The 19,166-nt window shown below is 36.7% G+C and overlaps 1 protein-coding gene across 6 annotated transcripts in view; it reads right to left on the reverse strand.

Annotated features, from left to right (window-relative positions):
* NPAS3 (neuronal PAS domain protein 3) overlaps window positions 1-19,166 on the reverse strand; it is a gene marked incomplete at both ends in the record, with an annotated part of 580,623 nt that overhangs the window by 183,156 nt on the left and 378,301 nt on the right. The gene's annotated exons all lie outside the window — the stretch shown is intronic.

Raw genomic sequence — 19,166 nt, forward strand, 5'->3', positions numbered from 1 at the left:
TACTTGATTAGGAAAAAATTTGTTATTCCTGAACAGAACAATTGTAAAAGCAGAAAGTGTAGAAGAGAAAAGTTTAGAGGCAAGAAAAATGTTTAAAGGTGGCAATTGTGTTCTCAAGATGTACTCCCTGGACTGTTCACTGATAATATATTGACAAGTATCAGAGGTAAGTTTGAGAATCACAGCAAGATTACAAATCTCTAAGTGATGGATGTTCAAGAAAAAAAATCTGAGATTAAGAGTTTGACAATTTTTTGAGTACAAAAGCAATAAATGGCTTTTAAGAATCTCTGCTTTGTAGATAGAAATATTATTTTTTTCTAGAAGGCCGTTCTATATTGCTGCATAATCTCAAACCACCCTGTGAAGTCATGTATTAAAGCACTGAACTTTTTATCTTTAGGATTTCTGATGAGTTCCTAACCTTTCATTATTTAGGACTCCTCCTAGTGCTGGTTCCATGCTCAATGGACAAGAGACTGTGATGCCAATAACTGCATGCCATGTAATGTAATCAGGTTTATTTATTTAGGATGAGACTTTTCATACAGAGACTACATTATGTATCTCTTCCCTTGAGAAAGTGATCACTTCGGGTCAGGATTAAGTATACATCTATCTGTGGACTGCCTTTGTTTTGAATACAGAGTGTGAATTTAAGTGGTTCCTGCCCTTTGGTGGTACAAATATTACAATCAGTTAAGCATTTCTGCACTGAGAGGTGCTGCCCTGAGTAAAGGACTTGACAATGTATGTACTTGTATAACATTTACTAAATAAGTGCCAAAAATGAAAAAGTAAGGTGATGCAGCAACAGGAGCTAAGATACACAGAGCTGGCAGAATGAGAGCTTGAGTCCCCAGACCTGCAACCTCAGACCACAGAGCAACAGATTGTGGGAACCTTGTCTGACTCAAACACTGGGCAAGTATAAGCAAACCTGATTGTGTGAAGAATAAGTATTGTTGTGAATGTTATTGTTTCCCAAGCTGCAAGTTTAAAGCCCTTTTATGTTATGTATAAATATTTCAGTTTATGTAAGCTCAATTCAAATTGATCTTATATTCGTTGTGTATTTGCATGTTTGGTTAGCTTTTCTGTCAATCTACACAACCTGACACTATGTGAAAGCAAACAGATAAAGGTAGCTAAATGTCAGTTGTCCAAAAACCTAGGTGAAAAAGCGAAAAGGAGGAATTTTTTATAGAGAGTTAATTCCAGCCTTAAAATATCATCTGTGCACTCAATAGGTACTCAGATGCTGTGGTGATTGATCCTGACAATTGGCTTGCTAGAATTCGACCTCTATCCCAGACCTGAATATGTGTTCTCACTTGCCTAACACAATTTCATACATATGAAGCAGAGAGGCTGTGTTCAAAGAAGAACAGGATGAGGGGCTTGTGTTTAGCATATTTAATCTATTAGATGGCAATACATACAACCAAAATAGATTTGAATGAGAAATTGTGTTGAGTTCTTTGACTAGCATATCATTCTGATTTATACTCTTCTTGAAAGAAGAACATCTTGAGAATACTTTTCAGACAATGGAATACAGATATAATAAGAAGACAGAACATTAAGAATAAATCCATAGTCTACCCAATACAGAACTGTTTCTAACTCTAACCCTTTAAGTTACACAGAAAAAAAAATTAAAAACTCATGTTCTTATCTTCAGCCTCTTATTCCATGTTATAATACAAAGAAGACAGAACCTCGTCCTCATCTGCTAAGAGTTCCTCCAGCTGTCATTAATCCTTGAACTAATGCAGGAGATCTGTTTGCCATACTCATTCTTCTTCCACCTATGGGAATGTGGAGCAGTTCCACATATGTTCCCTCTGAACTCTTCTAGGATCCACAGACAGCTGGGCTAAATTAAAGCAGCCATTTGTTTTTCCACTAAAAGCCAGTACATAGAAGTCTCCAGAATTGTTACTGCCATTTGAATCCTTAATCTTTGTGACTTGAATCTTTGAATCTGGACTGCACAAATCAGAACATGCCAGTTACTAGAAGCTGGGTCTATTGAGATGTGAAAAAAACCAAAGAGAGTAAAAAAACCCACAAAACTATAACTGCTTAAGGTTTGTATTTTGAAGTGATTCTTGCAACTCTGAAGATTGTTTTCTCTACTCTGGATGTCTTTGTCTATCTACCCAACTAACAGCATTCAAATCCATGGTTTTAGTTTTTTCCAGATTTAACAGAGATCTTAGAGAAACTCTTACAGGTTTAAAGAAAATGGATTTAAAACGGAGATGAGACCTCTGAGAGCCTTTGCAGCAGTAAAAGCTGGACTGTGAGTTTCTATAGTGTTAGACATCAGTGAACAGAGACCTTTTAAATGTCCTGATCACCGAGAAATACTCAGGTTACACTGTCTTAAGGCACAGAAGTCAGTAGAAGACAGGATGCAAATCTACACAAAACTATGCTGTACTATTCTGATTCTCACAGAAGCTTTTTCCATTTGCTTATCTGTGCAGGAACACTGCAACTACATGGGACAAACAAATTTCTGAAACAAATTGGACACTTCATTAATAATAAAAATATTTCAAATTCTTCCTCTGAAATAATTATTCACAGCATCTACATTCTTCACAGTAAAGTTGATACCTTTATGCTGGGTTGCAATACTTTGCACAAGGGTTTTGAGCTTATAGTGCTTCAGTCCAGAAGTACATTTCACACAAAAGTGGGAAATGCACATTTATGTGAAAATCAATTATCCTGAGGGAACTGGAGGTCTGGTCCTGAATGAATGTGAGGAAATCAACTCAGCTTGCCATTACAAAACACTATTGCTATGTTGACCTTCCACTTCTGTTTCACAGCTGGAATATGAGACCAGGTGAGAAGACAGTATGTAGGTTTGCCATCAATAGGACTCCAATCTCACCCTAGGCTATGAAGAAATACTGTGTTTCTCTCTCCCTCTCCTCCCCGCCCCCTTTTTTTTTTTTTTTCCCGAGCTCACCTCTAATGCCTGCGTTGGTAAAGATAAGTATGGATTTTGCTGTTTACCAGCTCATTGCATAAATTCAAGCATATCAACAGCATGGAGCAGCTCTTCCAATGAAAAAGGTTTATATTCTTTTTAAAATACAAGCTAATATATTACAGTGGCATCTCTGACTGCTGTGATAATTAAGGGTCTGTTTGTATTTTCATAATAAAATCCTATTCTCTAGTGTAGGGACTGGTAAATGAGTTATGATTTGTCCAGAAGCCAGAAACAAAAGGTTTCAACTAATAATATCTTTTTTCCTTTTAGAGGCAGAAAATGTTCATCTGTATTTCTACACAGGGTTTTAGTGCGCAGCCAAATTATTATGCTCTTTCCTTAAGGGGTGCCCTGGATCAGCAGCAGCATAAAGTATCAGTAACCTACTCATCAAAGGGTGCTCAAGACTTCCTTGAAAGTGCAGAGCACAGTAGCTGTTGTTGTGCCAATAATCCACAACACCACATTATCTAAAGAGCCCTGAACAAGTCTTGACATCAGCAATCCTAATGCTATTTATTGCACATGTCAACAATCTGTATGTTGTATCTTGTGTCCCAAGCAGGTAGTGACATGATTGCTCTCCACTGTTACTATCTGATTCACTCCAATTTGTAAGAGACCTGAAGCTTAGTCTCTCCATAATATGACTGTGGTAAAAATGACTTCATAAATGAAAATGATGAAAGAAAACTCCTCTTCTTGCCAAATGTTAGCACCATTTCCCTGTTATTCTGAATCACCCAGAGAAAACCAAGGAAGCACTTCTAATTTCTTATCATGATGTTTTAAACACACAGTGTTTGAAGTGTGAGTGTAGCATTCCAGCTTTCCTTGCTTTCAGTGTGATGTTTTTCTTCTTTCTGCTGCCATATATTTCTAGCTTAGTATTGTTGGAATAAAGTTCTCCCTCAGAAGTTTCCTGCACCATTTCCCAATTCTGCAATGAAGTTCCTATGACACCCACTGATATCACAAACTAGTATAAAAATTACTGAAGAAAAATCATACACTACAACAAAGTTCTGTGTATTTTCAGTTGTCTCCTGTCTTCAGAACTGTCTGCTTTTAGACCCTAAACAATCAATACCATACATATTTGCCTGATTTTCTTCATCTTTTTTCCATCTTTTTCTCTTTAAATCACTGAAAAACTATTCATTGAGCCAAAATCAAATAGAACCACAGAATGGTTTGGGCTGGAAGGGATCTTTAAAGGCCATCCATCTCCAACCTCCCTGAAATGAACAGGGACATCAATTAGATCAGGTTGCTCAGATCCCCGTTCAACCCAACTTTGAATATTTCCAGGGATGGAGCATTCCATAACCTCTCTGGCCAACCTGTGCCAGTGTTTCATTACCCTCATCATAAAAAATGTCTTCCTTATATCTACTCTGAATCTACCCTCTTTTAGTCTAAAACCATCACCCTCGTCCTATCAAACTGCACAACCAGTGCTTTTTATGCTGCCATGTGAATGTCTTTGCAGTTCAGGTTTTGTTCCATTACCATGCACAAATGAACATGCTGCCTGACACACCACACAGAAAGCAGTATAGATAGACTTCTGCATGTAAATTTGCTATTTTAATTGGCAGCAACCCCTCCAACTTAAAATAAATAAATGTAAGTGGTCATGCTTTAATGAGTTCCGACATATATCTGAATTTCTTCAATCTGTTTTCAGTCACTATAGTGAAAAAGAAATGGAATTTTATCAGTCATTCCCTGACTCTGGTTTGAAACCAGATGGGAAAGAGCAGAAGCACACACACACAAGATAACTGCAACAGAAATATAACCAAATGTTTTCCACATTTGAGAAGACTGTTTGAGTTCTGACTAGGATTTAAAATCTAAACAGTTTTTTCAGCCTAGTTAAAATCCTTTGCAGGATTACAATTTAGCACGAGGAGATTTCCTATTGTACTAAGTCTAGTTTATTTCTAAATTAAAATTGTAATGGAAAATAGAATAAACACACTAGACTGCTTAGAAATATATCTTGCAATATATTTCTACCTAAGCTTTGTCAGAATCAAATTCTCCCTCACAGGCTTCCTGTGCCAGTTCCCAATTCTTCAATGAAGTTCTTATGCCATCCACTGATATCACAAACTAGTAGGAAAATTAATAACAATTTATATAATACAAAAAAACCCCCAAAACCCCAAAAAAACAGAACTAGAATTTCAAATAGGGAATGAATAAGAAAAGGAAAAATCTGACAAAACCAGTTTTGGAAAGCAAACAAAAAGTATATATATACAACAGTAATTTTAAATTAGTGTCCCAAATTTACCTATCAAATTCTGCTTACAGTCAGCTCCTAAAAAAATGCCTAAACTCACGCCTAAACGATCTCCTTCTGAGGAATCTCACTCTTTTTGACACCAAAACTTAATTCATTGCAGAATTAGTGTTTCCTAAACCACTCTTTAGTAGCAATCTGCAACCAAACCAAACCTAAAGTCTTGATGAATTTGCAATATATTGCCTTTATTCCAAATAAAAGATGCTACAGTTACCTTTCAATATATTCAATAAGGTGTGCAGATAGCTCTTTAAATCTATGGGCCTCAAAGTTGAAATAGATTAGATAAAAAACCTGAGTATAGGTTAAAATCTGTGGATGGCAAATCCATTGCACACAGATTGGAAAGCATCTCTGTTAATCTGTAAAGGTAAATGAAAAGATTTTTTTTATTTCTATGAAAGATAGAATTTTAAGCTGTATAAACACTGTAAAATTTATTTGATTTGCGAAGCCACAGAAAAAAAAAATTAAATGCACAGAATAAAAAGAAATCCCAGAAGTCAGGGTGACACTTTCTCATGCAAAGGGAATTTCCAGAGACTAACTACTGATACAAAGTACAGACATACCAGATTTGGAGCAAAGCTGTACAAATCTATCAATATTTTGTGTCCCACATAAAAACTTGTCTCTGACCTACAATAATTGCACTCTACAAGCAATAAGTAGTTAATTTCAGAAATTACGATGATCCAACTCCTTAAAAGCTCTTTCTTTACCACACATTGAAATGTTATGCTTCTATACAAATGATATCATAAACTGCTGTTGCAAATACTACAGCTTCAAATCACATTTATTATTTGTAAATGCTTGTTGAACACAGCAGGTGGCAAAATGATTTAGCATCATGAACAAACACATATGGTTGCTTGAGCCCCAGTTTTAGGGTAGATAAACCTATTTTCTGGTCTAGCATTTAATGGACTAGAAACAAGCAATATGCAGCTAAACCATCCTACATATTCTGGCAACTCACTACTTCAAATGAACTTTCTCATATGAACTACTGTGCTTAAAACAACTTAAAAGCAAATCACAGGTCTCAGAAATTCAATGACTGGCTCATCTGCAATATTTCCTCTTACAGTTTTCAAGGAGGATTATGCACTATGGAAAAGAAAATGCAAAGGTAAAAGCAAGTGTTGTGTAGTCTGAAATCAATAGACAGAGAGAGGATATTAACCAAGAGGCTAATAAAAAGATGCTGCCCTAGACAGTAACATAAGGAGCCCTGATATATTTTTCTCTTCAGAAATACAATTCCTTATGCCAATTTTCCCTTAGCACTGCAGTAGTTTCTCTGTGTATATAGACGTCATCTTATTTTTTTGTCTTGTTCCAATTTTATGTTTGCATTTTATTTTCTCATTTCCTTCCTGCTACTCCCCTGTTTCTCTTTACTGGTGCGATGTTTACACAGACCTTTACTAGAATTGCAGGGTTTGGTGAGATCCCATTTTTCTTCTTTGTTGTAATGCCCATAGTTTTTTGTTTTTTTTTTTTTTTTTTTTTTTTTTCCCAGAGAAAAGATAAGTTTACCCAGAAAATAAAAAGCTAATACAACCTTTTGCTCATCAACAAACTATGTCTTGCTGTAGCCAGGAATAAGTTAATAAAACAAGGAAAAAGCTTAGTGGCTTAAAGAAAAAAAACACACCTCCTTGGGGTTATGAACGAACAATGTTGTTTTTTCTTCCCAGCGTGCAAGGATTTAATTAAGTGATAACAGTCACCTTGGGGTGGCTGCACAAGGCAATAATATCTAGGTGAAGAAAAATGCTGAAGAGAGTTGAGTACAGTCAATTTATCTTCAGAGAAGGCAATAAATGAACAAAGCATAGGTATTTGGCTGATTGTTTTGGAATGTTTCCATTACTGATAAACATCAAAATAAAAGGACAAAGATTTGGTATTTTCAGTATCTGAAATGCATTAAATACAGAAAGAAACGAGTGAATAAATCACTGTGAGGTCATATCCTAGAGTTCTAATTGCAAATGGTTTGGTAATTATTCAAGCTAAACATAGAACAAGGGAATTTTAATGTTGACACAAAGGATAGAAATACAGCTGAGGTGTATTTATAGCAAACACAAAACACTGTATGAATTTCACTCTGGAGGAAAAAAAATGGTAAGTGTAGATGGAAAGAAGTGATATATATTACACAAATATATGCAACTTCGCAGCCAGCTACCCAAATTCAAGGATTTAAAAATATGTTTGTGGGAGCTCTTCAGGAAACAGGCAGCAATCTCAATTATCTGTAAGCCTATGTTCTGCCACCCCCATATGCAGAGAAAGAGACGTGTGAGAAAGAGCAACATGAAACAGAGAAGAAAGACTACCAGGGAGAAACATTCTCCTTTTCCACAAAGCTATTAACAATTTGTTTTACATTACTTGCAACATAAGGTTTGAAAGGAATACACGGGCTTTCCTTAGGGATTGTGATGTGTTCAAAGGGGTCTGAAAGCTACGTAACCAGTATTTCCAGTACAGTACTTAATCTTCCAAAACTCAGCACAACTCGTAATACAGCTACAATAGTTCTTAGCCAGCAGCATATTTGGCCAAACAGGCACAAATCATGCTAATACATAGATGGCAGAAACAGAACAAACATGCCAATAATCTTGGGAATTCATCACATTGCTTTGTTCCTCTCAAGCTGGAAAATCTCATATTCTCTTTTGTTTTGATACTTTTCCTGAATCTGTCTTCAGCAATGAGGGAATTGATAGCTATTTCCTTGAGTTTACAATCGGTTTAAATACTCCTCACCCACACATGTCTGCACGGAGAGGATGAAACATACAGACAATTGTTTCTTAACTGTGTGGGCAGATACTCTTTCAATGAGAAGAAAAGTCAATAATGAATGGCCCACACAGTGTCCTAGGAAAAACACATGAAACATGTGTGTGTTTGTGAGACAATGTGAGAGCAGGATGGAGTTTGAAGGAAAAATACCAATTTCTCAAAACCAGAAAACATTTTCAACTTGAACATAAAACTTAGAAAAAATTTCACTAAGTTGTCTCATTATGACTTCTAGTGTATGTTCAGCTAAAGTATTTAAATAAACACTGCTTGTCAGGGCCTGTTTTTATGGCCCTGCATGTAAGATCTACATTAGCAATTGGTCCCACAGCAGTAACTTTCCTTCTAAAAGCAGTATGTCCTTTAAAAACTTTATGATCTACATACATGCATCCATTTTCACCTGTAGGAGGCTGAAGGTTTATCACCTGCCCAACACAAGTGTTAGGCTTTGGTAACGTAACAAACATTTATCACAGTAAAGATGACAAACTTATAGGTTATTGCTATCAAGACACTAGGGAAAAACTTGCGTAATACAATGACCAAGGTTCCCCTTTCCAGTTACCATGGAAGGCTGTACTGTCACAGAGATGGGTCAAACAGGTTTTTTGAACTCTAGGTTTTTGAACTAGAAATATGGACTAAAATCTGACTTCACAGAATTAAAAGTGTTCCACAAATGTGTCCAGTTAAGGTGTGACATTAGCTACATGATCAGAGCGCAGGTCTTAGAATTAAAATACAATATCCATCTTGTGCATGAGATTACGCACTCACTGTTCTATAGGTTTAGTAGTTTTCTCTCTTCTTTTTTTCCTCTTTTTTCTCTTTTGATTTTTTTTCCTTTTAATGACTATTGGAAATTAATAAAATCTTACAATGTGAAATTTGGACTGGCTTGTTTTCCTCAACTAACTATTGCTGCAGCATCTCCTCCACTAATTCAGAATATTCACCTGTTTTGAGATACTGATCAAGTAGTGCCAGATCAAGTTCACATCTCTGAGTCCTCCTTCCTTCCTTCAGGATACAGCACACTTCTCATGAATCCAGAGGGTTAAAACCTTAGAGACAGTTCCAGGATGTGTTGAAAGGACATGAATTTGATGGATTTGAGAGATGGAAAGAAGGAAGATTTGAAGGTCTGACAAAAGTACTAAAAAAACCCCAACATTAGAGAGTAAAGCTCACAATAGCAGTAACAAGCTAAAGCTCACTTGTAAAAATGTAATGGAAAATGAGAAAATATAATTACTATAAAGGACAGAATGAGGAAAAAAGGGGAACAGAACAACAAGCACTGAAAAGAGAACAGAAGGACCAAAATGCACAAGAGAAAGTAAGATGAGTTTAGTAGAAGATTGAAGAAAAAGAGGGAGACAACTACCAAATTGTACTTCTAGTAAATCTTTTCACAGAATAAATGCCAACCTGTTGCAGACTTCTGTGTGCATATACAGTTATGGCATTCAGAAATTATTTGGTACTTCAAAAAACCCACAGTTAATTAACCCACAGTTAAACCCACTGGACAAATACAGATTCAGCAATGTCTGAACCAAAGCATAGATGAAGAAGGACAATTTCCTTTTTTTCTGAAGGATCTTTCCAAAACTTTCAATGTTACTTACCTATTCTTGCCAGGGATAACTTTTATTCCTTGCTTCAAAGATTGATACTGTGTCTGGAAAATGCCAGACTTCACAAAATGGTAAATTTCCCCACAAAACCTTATGGATGTGTCTGCATTACATTTTGTTCTTCCCCTTAGAAATTGCTTCAGACTTTCTGCAGCATTTAAAAAAACCCACTGGTCGAACTGTTTAGCTCTGAGAACCTGTTCAGAGTTGGCAGTTCAAGGCACAGCGTTGAAAAAAAAATGCTTGTATGCAAATCAGGAGAAAAAAATCTTACAGTTCTCTGCTCTTACAGTGGTCAATAATGGACAGCTCTCAGCAGAAAATACAAAGTCATTCAGCATGAAAATCTGCTGTCACAGAACAAATCCTTTTCCCTTACAAGTATCTCAAAAAATACTACTATAGGAAGCACTCAGAAGTAATAAAAAAGAAAGGAGAAATGTAAGAGAGAATTTGTCTTGGGTAAGACAAATGCTTTCCCATTTATGTTATCACTCCAAGTTTTTTGGCATATTATATATATATATATATATGTATCATCAATGTGGAAATTTATTGGAATATCAACTTTAGCTGAAGACATTCAACTATCCTATTATCTTCTCTACATCATCACTGCTCATGCTTAAGGATGCAGTATCTGAAAAGACATACAGTGTCAAAATGTCAGTGCATCTTGAGTGTACCCTGTCATTCAATTCTATATTTGACCAATCAGCCAAACACCTCATGTCTAATTTAGAACTTTCAAGATTTATACCAGTATACTTTTTTTTCCTTCTAGTAATCTGTTGTCATAAAACCCAAAAAATATATGTTTAAGCTTGTGTATACCCACATATTTCTCTGTGTGGGACCTAGATCTGTAAAGATCCACAGACCTGTCCAGTAGTGCAAAAGAAACATTCCAGTGACTGTATTCATAAAGTTCCTTTTTTGTGCCACATATCCAGTATGTAATATTTATTACTTTTTATTAAAGTGAGCTTTACACTCTACCTTGGTAAGAAACTTAGTGCATATAAACTGTGGAAATTTATCACTACTAAAATCTTGTTTACTAATAAACATTATTTCAGACTGTTAGATAAGTATATAAATATTCCATAGAAATAAATAGATGCAGGACTCCTTGCTTTACTCAGTTCTGCTGTGGATGTTCAGGAGGACATTACACAAAATTAGTTAGCCAGGGCAAAACTGATGCAATTTGAAAATGATTTATTATCGAGGAACTCTACCCCCTTCTAGCATTGCTGCACAATGTGTTAGAAAATGTTTTCCTGGGTAAAATGATGAAGGTTACATTTCCCTAAAATGGATTCAGCCTGCTTACCTAGCTTATACTAAGAATGAAATGTACAGTAGATATCAATCTGCTAATATAATGAAATAAATATGATGGGATTTTTGGAAAGACATCCGGTCATTGCACACAAGATGCATGAGCTATTGAGTATCTGATAACACTAGTGGGAAACTTAAGAAATATTTTTTTTCCAAGCAATCAGGCTGTATCCATTACCAGGAAACAATCCTCAACTAATGCTGAGCATGAGCTGCAAGGAAGATTTTCCTTCTCATCTTACTTCATCGATATTTTTAACTGACATGGTAGTATCTTCCCAAACTACAAAGATTAACTAGAAAAATATTGACCAATATAGAAGAAAATTAATTTCGGAACATATTACTACAAAGTATAACTTTCTGGACCATATTACTGCAAAGTACAACATAGAGTAAAAGTACATGTTTTTAATAAATTATCTCTTTACAAGTAACCCCATGCAATGCTACAGACTTGGTGAAGTGGCTGAAGAGTGGCCAAGCAGAAAAGGAGTTGACCACCTGGGAGTGCTGGTCAACAGCCAGCTGGACACGCACCAGAAGACTGCCCAAGTGGCCAAGAAGGCAAATGGCATCTTGGTCTGTATCAAAAACAGTGTGGCCAGCAGGACTGGGTGTGGTGGTTTGACCCTGGCTGGAGGTCACAAACCCACCAGTGCTGCTCTGTCACTTCTCAGCTGGACAGGGAAGAGAAAATATAACAAAAGACTCACTAATTATCATCATGGGAAAAACAGGAAAATTAAACAAATTATTAAAAATCAAAATGAGAGCAGGATAATGAGAAATAGGACACTTCCCCCCCATCCCTCCCTTCTTCCTGGGCTTAACTTTATTCCTGATTCTCTATCTACTTGCTTCCAGTGGTGCAGGGACTCAGGGAATGGGTATTATGGTCAGTTCAGCACATTGTTTCTGCCACTGCTTCCTCCTCAGGGAGAGGAATCCTTCCCCTGCTCCAGCATGGGGCCCATCACACAGGAGACAATCCTCCACAAACTTCAGTATGAGTCCTTCCCACGTGCTGCAGTTCCTCACAAACTGCTCAAGCATTTGAGACCCTTTTCCCATGGGTCTGTAGGTCCCTGCCAAGAGCCTGCTCCAGTGTGGGCTTCCCACAAGGTTGGAACCTTCTTTCAGGTATCCATGTGCTCTGGCATGTGGCTCCTCCAAGGTGGGGTCTGTGCTGCACCATGGATTTCTGGAGAAAAGGAAGCTCACAGAGGCCCCGTATTGTTCTCTATAACCACCTGAAAGGAGGCTGCAGCCAGGTGGGGGTCGGGCTCTTCTCCCAGGCAACTGCCAACAGAGCAAGTGGAAATGGCCTCAAGTGGTTGCAGAGGAAGTTCAGGTCGGACATCAGGAAGAATTTTTTCACTGAAAGGGTAATTAAGCATTGGAATGGGCTGCCCAGGGAAGTGATGGGATTCACTATCCCTGGAAGTGTTCAATTTCCAGGGTTGGTGAAATGACTGGACACGGCACTTAGTGCCATGGTTTAGTTGACATGGTGGTGTTTTGTCAAAGGCTGGATTAAATAGATCCTGGCAGTGTTTTCAAAACTTAATTATTCTATTATTCTATTTTCTTCACCTTCCAAATTTTACATTTTTTCATTTATGGAGTAGCATACATTGTATTATGCAAGCAAGATTTTAGATTTGTTATTTCTTTGGTATCAACGCAGGCTGAATTTCTGGGAAAATTCAGTCAAATTGGTTTAATTATTCTCAAAAGTGTGGTAGGGAGACTATTATATTGCCCATAAAAAAAAAAAAAAAAGACCTTTTTTTTAACCTGTTCTGTTCAAATCTGTTCTCATTTTACCAATTTCTGATATCTTGAGTAAAATTCCAATTTACAAGTCTCGTAGAATTTCTAGCTAAAGTACAGCTAAAAAAAATATGGAGTTGGTGGGAAAAGCTGACAGGCTGAACAAACAAGTGTGAGGCACTGGGAAGATTAGTATTGGAAATGGGAGAGAAGGCTAGAGGAGATAGGCTAGATTATGGGCACTGTGAAATAGAACTGAGACATATTTTCCCACTATAGCAGATTTTCTTCCAAATATTGGAATGGCTCCCACAAATTCCAATTCGAACCACTCTTCTAGTATCAGCAAAGCTAGGACAGATATTGGCAAATTTTAACACCATAAAATATTCTAAGCCATAAGGGACCCATGAAGATCATTGTGTCCAACTCCTGATTACATACAGGGCAACCTAGAAGTTAAACTGTATATCTACGAGAGTTGTTGAAACACTTGAACACCAATAACCACTTCCCTGGGGAGCTTGTTGCAGTGACTGGCCACTCTGTCAGTGAATTTTTCCCTAATATCCAGGCCTATCTTCCCCTCATGCTAGACCACACAGGAAAATGATAATTTATTTTAGTTACCCTGTTCAAATGGCAAACATACATGTAATTACCCTAAAACTATGCTTTTTCCAATATACTATGTTTGCTTCAGCAAGACTACCTGACTTTTCCATCTTTATTAGTAGATCATAAGAAATTACATCCAGAACAATGCAAAAAAATAAGCATTGAGATTGTAAAGTTGAGGGCTGTGAAGTAAAAAAACACATTTCACTGGAACTCCTGCCTCATTTATTGCATGTAATAGATAATGCTGCCTTAATGAACAGCTATTTGTTATTTTGTTTTCTGTTCAGTTCTCAATGTGTGGCCCTAGGCCTTATTTACTGCATTCTGTGTAAACCATGCTCTGAAGACAGAATTGCAAACTTCCTTGTGGGTTTTTCCATGATGCTCATCACTACAGCATCTGAGTGCTTCATAAACATTAATTTATTTTTCAAAATTACCTTGTGAAGCTGTAGAATAAGGAAGAAGATGTAGCCCCTAACAGTGCCCACATCATTATTGTCACTGATCGATGTTGAATACAACAATTATCTTCACTAGATAAGGATCCTAATTTCGCAAGTATAATTGGATATCCAACAAAAGGAAATACAAACCAGGGTATATAAGACTGAAGGGCAGGCTGAAGTTCTGTAACAACAAAACTATTAGATCTCCAAAAGTCCAACAATGACAGTAAAAACAACTTAAAGGCCTTAAGCGTAGATATACACCCATGTTTTTTATTTCAGGTGCCTGATATCAGGTAAATAAGGCTGTTCCCATTAAGTGAGGGCAACATCAGAAAAAAATTAAGTTCTACCACACCAGTGCTGCTATATAGTGAGATTTAAATATTTTTTCTTAAGCAACTGGGCGATGCTCTAGAGAAGTTATACATGAACTCTAATCCATTAGCCATCTTCATGAAAGGAGTGAGATATTCCTGATTGTGGAACTGGAAAATGTTCCAGGTATACCAACCTAGGTTCATCTGAAAGAAGAAAATGTGCATGTATGCGTGTGTCTGTGAAAATTACACACATACAAGATGGAGCAAGCTCCTCACCATTGGGAATAAAGAGCAAAACCACAATTTACCTACCAAAGTAATGTGTGAGTGATGATGGATTCTCTACATGGCAAGTGGTGCCACAGCCTGAATATCTGAAAGGATGAGGGTTGAACAGGAGGTCTCAGATGCCAGAGTCTACACTATTAAAGGATTTAAAAGCAGCAGGGACAAGTCAAAATCAGTCTCCCACTTTTAGGAATCCAATGCAGATAAATGGATAGTGGGCTTGATATGACTGTGTTAACTTCAGAGAAAACATGCTGCTAAATACTATAAAAAGTTCTAGAAACTGAGGAAGAACACTGGACACTCAACTCAGCAAGAGCTACTGCTTATGTGATTACTTTAAGACACAGGGCAATAAATTAGAAAATAACAGCACTAGTTATGCACTGAATGAGAGCTAGTGAATTGAAGATTTGCGTAGTGATCAGAATTTTCTTTTTTCTCGTGTTATCTATTAACATTTGGGACTCTAAGGACTCGCCAGGAGCTTGCTAAGGTTTTCAGAGCTAGCCCCCAGTATACTCCAGCTGCATCTTCCCATTTCTTGTCCTAGTTACACTAAAAGGCAGAATACTGAACAGTGTAAATACTGATGCCAACAAACGCGATATAATCTTAAATACATTTCATTTTTTACAGAAGCCTAAATAATATATTCTGCTCAGTGGACATAGGTGTATTTTTACAGAAGCTGGGCAAAATTTTGAGAGTGCCTTAAATAATTTGTGTGTGCCTTTGCTATTTGCAACATTCACTTCTCTTCTGCTGAACTGTCAGAATAGAGATATTCAGCCACGCTACCCATAGAGTTCAACTGTCCAACAACTTCTCTATTTGGAGCTACACATTTAGACATAGTGAATTTGAAGGAGTGAAAGCCTTGCAGGAAAGGCAATTTTTGTAAGCAATGTTAGCCTTGCATCTGGGGTTTATTAAGATAACCTCTGAATAGGACTTAGGAGAAAAAATAACAATGGATAGATTAACTCAGATCTGACATTTCCTGCACTTCCTGCAAAGTATTTATTACTGGCTATTTGGTGGAAAAGACACCAAACTAACTGGACAGCAAGTCTGATTCAAAATGGCAATATCCATACTATACACATGAAAAAAAAACCCCAAAACCAAAGAATTACAGAAGCAGCAAAGGAAAAGACATCAAAAATCAGAATTTACTGAAAACATGACAACAACAAAGGACTTGCACTTTTAGAGTGTGCAGATCTTGTGTTGGCTTGCTGCAGAGGGATGAATTTAGATGGTTGGCCTTTTCACTAGAAGAGTTTCCAAGAGAAAAGACAAATTCTAAAGAGAAGATGGAAGAAAAGAACTTACTGTTCTCTAACTTGTAACTCATTTGCTTCCTCACTTTTATATATAAACATAATGCAGACATACAAAGCGAATAAAAAGAGAGAAACCAAAGTATGTTCACTCATAAGGACTTGCTGTCTTTGATAAATTAAAAAAATCTTCTAGGCACTGCTTCTGTATTCAAAGAATTAACATTGTGCAAATTACTGAGAAGAAAGAATAAATAAACTCATCTAGCAGCCCAGTTTAAAGATGTCATGCTGCTTTATCCCTATCATTAAGAGGCTTATTTTAGTGTCTTTAACTATTAAGCTTTAACTTTTTTCAGCATCCTCACACTGCCCCTTGACTCACAGATAGATTTACCTATGTTATTTTGAGGGGTTATTGCTTCTGCAACTGACTGCCTGGAGGGTTTCATATATTCTACGGTAAACTTTTGCTAGAATTTCCATTATCACTAATCAGCAAGATAAATGCAGTCAGAAGGAAAGAACATTTCTAGGCTATTTCTTTTAAAAAAACTATAGGAGTGTTTGCTATTCAAATTTTCTGCAGGCCCTACAGTATTGGCATTAATTTACTGGGATTATTACCATCTGAGCAATAATGTTTTGGCCTGGATAAACTTAATTGGTGTTTTTCTTTTCTTTTAGGTTCTTTAAGTTAAGAGAAAAGATGACAAACTTGTAAAACTGACTGGTTTTAAAACTGTCGATTATACATTTTAAGCAATGGAAGAGACATGAAAGGACAGTGACAGGAGAGATGTTCTTATCCTGAGTAGAGATGTTACAATTGAAGCACATTCACAACTGTTCTTTACCCTGGCTCCAATTTATTTTTTTTTTTTTTGTAAATCTTTATTTAACTACATTTTTTAAAAATAGATCAGATTACTCTGAATATCTTGGTTCTGCAATCTATGGCTTACATTCTGATTCGGCCTTTTAGGTTCCCCTTTTTTGTACCTCTGATATCATGTGCTAATAAGCAGAAGAATGTGATAAATGAGGTCACAAGTTCCTCCGCATGAGAGATATTTCAAAGCACTGACAAAGACAATTTAAAAATTACAGGAGACCAAATTTAATCATCTAAATCTCTTCAACATTTAGCAATTATATACGGTATACATGCTGCCTGTAGCCAACCCATGCTCTTGAAGTCTACTGTGTCACAACTTGGGCCACAAGTCTATTGTGTCCTACTGGAAACAGTAGGTATTCTTTCAATTTATAAAGATAAAAGAAACCCACTACATCTTTTTTCTACATCTTTTGCTATTTCCTTGTCAAAATGTTTATTAATGAAGAAGAAAAAATGGAATGAAAGAAAAAAGAAGATACAGTCCTTCTCTTTCCCCATTCACATTCACTTTGTTCCCATGCTTGCAGCTGGCTTTGGCACCTGCAAATAGTACTTTGGGACAAGTACTTTACATCTACCACCCAGCCATTCTGGTAGAGAACACAGCATGTCTCCTAAAAAAAATACAAACTTTATATATTTTTCCTACTCTGTACTCACCCTATAAACATCCAGTAATGGTCTCACAGTCTAGTATTCAGCTCTCCAAATGCAATCACAACAGTAGAGGTACTGGTAAAAAGCTGGTTCTAGGTATTGTGGAAATAAAAATGCCTCTTCCCACACAAGCTCTTCCAGTGCTGCTAGCAGAGACAAGCAAATAAAACTGAAGAAGGGTGTCATGGGAATGCTGGAAATTGTCTTTATAAGTGTCACTCCCAAAGTGGCATAAATGTCACACCTTTTGAGGAAACAGGTTGTTTTTAACCCTTAGGTCTGCTGGGTGGTACCTGAAATAATTAAACCTGACATTTCTAGGGTTAAAACGTCAAGACGGAGAATGAGCTGAAAAAGGAAATTCCCCAGTTTCTTAGTAATGAAAAGCTGAGGGTATACCTTCTGTGGTTGTCTGCGAGATGCTTTCACATCCGTGTGTCAAGGGTTTTTCAAATTGACAACTTGCAAATTTGAAATACAAAAATGCCCAAAGCGATATTTTAGTGGCTCAGAGAAACTCTTGTACGGGAAAAAGAATTCTTAAGTGAAACGTCTCTAGAAATCACACAGGGCCTGACCACGATACTCTAATTATGCTAATTGCTTCAATGCCCTTGCTTTATTTATGCTGAGCAGCTAAGATAAATAAAGGAAAATTGCTTTGGATCTAACTGTATTCATATCAGAATGCAAACTAGCCTGTGTTTGTTATGTGATTGCTGATCTGTTTACACTAAATTCTGCAGGTAATTGCAGTTTTGATTGCACATTTATTTCTAGCTGCACAGGTCCCAGGACTAGGTCTGTCTGTTTTTATAATTAAACCGTTTTGTAATATCTAAACTCACTAAAGAGCAAAATGATGCTTTAAGAATTTACATATTTTATGCATTAAAGATAATACTTAGGTACTCAGTGACAAAGAAAGGAAAAATTCTGTTTATTGCAGAAAAATGGACAGCATGTTCTGGATTTGAAGAAATTGGAGACATCTGTTCCAAGGCCTGTTCATTGAGTGGGACAGATGTCCTCCGCATCCCCGTAATCTGTTATACAACACCTACTTTTTGAACTTTCAGTTATAACTTTCATGTGAGTAAAAAATATGTTAACAGAACAAGACTGGGGCTTGGTGATTAACCACAGACCCTATGTAAGAGTCAGCACCTGATAGAAGTTTTAGAAATGGAAGTTTCTCCCTGGGAAGAATTGGAAGCAAATAAAACGTTGATGTGTCTTTAGCTCAGGCTCTTATGACAAATTGCCAATATTGTTATAGTCTTTCAACATTCCTCAAAAAGAAAACAGAATTATTCCCATTTTGCAAAGTGTAGAAGGTGTAGAAATTTGACTTTTCCATGGGCCACACAAGAAATTTGTGTCAAAGATGGGTATGAAAAGGATTGCCTAAATCCATATCTTTTGCTTCAAGCACAAAATTATTATTATTACTTATACATCACTATAAATGCGTATGGCATATTGTAGACAGATAAAGTGACAGGCACTGCAGAGTTGACACTCTCAATTAAAAAACCATCCTTCTGCCCTTGGTGATGAATTTGAGGTGAAGAAGCTTTCTATTTTTTTTCCCAATGTATTTAGCACTTTCTGAAACCTTAATTTGAACTTCAGCTGTGGTTATTTCTTCCTTTCCACATCCCTCAACATGTAGGCACCAAATTTAATCTTTCCTTCCTTCTGTCTTTGAGA

The sequence above is a fragment of the Zosterops lateralis genome (assembly GCF_965231275.1).
Source record: "Zosterops lateralis genome assembly, chromosome: 6".
In the NCBI taxonomy this organism is placed as follows: Eukaryota; Metazoa; Chordata; class Aves; order Passeriformes; family Zosteropidae; genus Zosterops; species Zosterops lateralis.